We start from the raw sequence: 1,378 nt of genomic DNA, 5'->3' as shown, positions 1-1,378 counted from the left end.
CGGATCGAGTCGGATCCACCGAAGACAAACGCCGATCGGATCCCACGAGATCCGTCGAAGACAAACCTCCACACGCCTTCTAACAACGCTTGAAACATCACCAGGATAGAGGCTAGGCTGGGGGACCTTATTCCATCTTCAAGAAGCCACCACCGCCTCATCTTCTTCAACATGGCATAAACCCTAACAAAACTTAGAAAAAAGGCTAAAAAGGATTAGATCTACTATAAAGTTCATTAAAAGTACAATGCTCAACAAAATACTCCCTTCATGTCTTAAAAGAAAGCATGCACTTTTTTCTTCTTGTGACAACAAGGGTACAAAGTTTGTAGCAAAGGATTATCAAAACTATGACACCAAATTCGTATCATTAGATACATCATATCTTATGCTCCCTCATATTTGAATTAACTGACACGACCTTTATACAATGTAAAATACATATTGTTTAGAGGATGCGTCAATTAATTCAAATTGGAGGGCGTATATGTTTAAGCTTGTAGTTGTTGATGATTTTTCGTACAAATCTGATCATAATCTGCATCATTTGACTTAAGACAAAAATATAAGCCTTGTTTTCAGAGACAAAGTGAGTAAAAACAAAAATGAGGGGCTAGAACCATCGCCACCGATGTGTCGTTGTTGTCGCTCCCCTACAGGAGTCAGCCTGGCCTTCTTGATGAAAACCGAAAAGTCTTTCTGCACATGCCAATGCTGACTAGTGCCATGTAGCCATAGCGTCGAACCCCTAAATCCGTACAGAACGCTTGGCACCAGATCTTGCGCATCATGTACACATGAAGAAAACCCTAACCTCACCGACCAACAAGCTGACATAAATATATGTCAGAGCTCTATTGACTTCGTCTAGACAAACAAACTCGAGGAGGATCAGAGCCCAAAATCCAACTCAACGAAGAAGCGCATCATCCGTCCGAGCACCACCCTTGCGAGGACTAAAAAATCCTAAACTAAACTAGTAGACGGAGGCGAGGCACCGGCGCAACCTTGAGGGGAAGAGTTTGCCCTAGATGTGGCTTATCCGCTTGTGATGGGAAGGCAAGGAAGTAGGTTCTACAGTGTATATTGCTTGATTGATTCCTGGATTGTTTTTAATTCAATGACACTATAATACTTTTATTATCAAATTTCATAAAAAATGTTGAACTTTATATGGGTCCAACATAAAAAATCGTGCATACACGACTTCCAAAATCTAATGGCATTTGTATTGTGTTTAGAGAAAAATATCTAACTACGTTAGCAATTCTAAGCATTGTTAACCCATAACTACATGGTATTCATATTTTTAGGGGAAGCCTCATGACACATTTTATTGATTGGAAACAATATATAGTTACATTGTTTGCAAGAACAT

The sequence above is a fragment of the Triticum aestivum genome, chromosome 3A (assembly GCF_018294505.1).
Source record: "Triticum aestivum cultivar Chinese Spring chromosome 3A, IWGSC CS RefSeq v2.1, whole genome shotgun sequence".
NCBI classification, from domain to species: Eukaryota; Viridiplantae; Streptophyta; class Magnoliopsida; order Poales; family Poaceae; genus Triticum; species Triticum aestivum.
The sequence above is the reverse complement of the archived record's forward strand: the minus strand, read 5'-3'. Positions refer to the sequence as shown.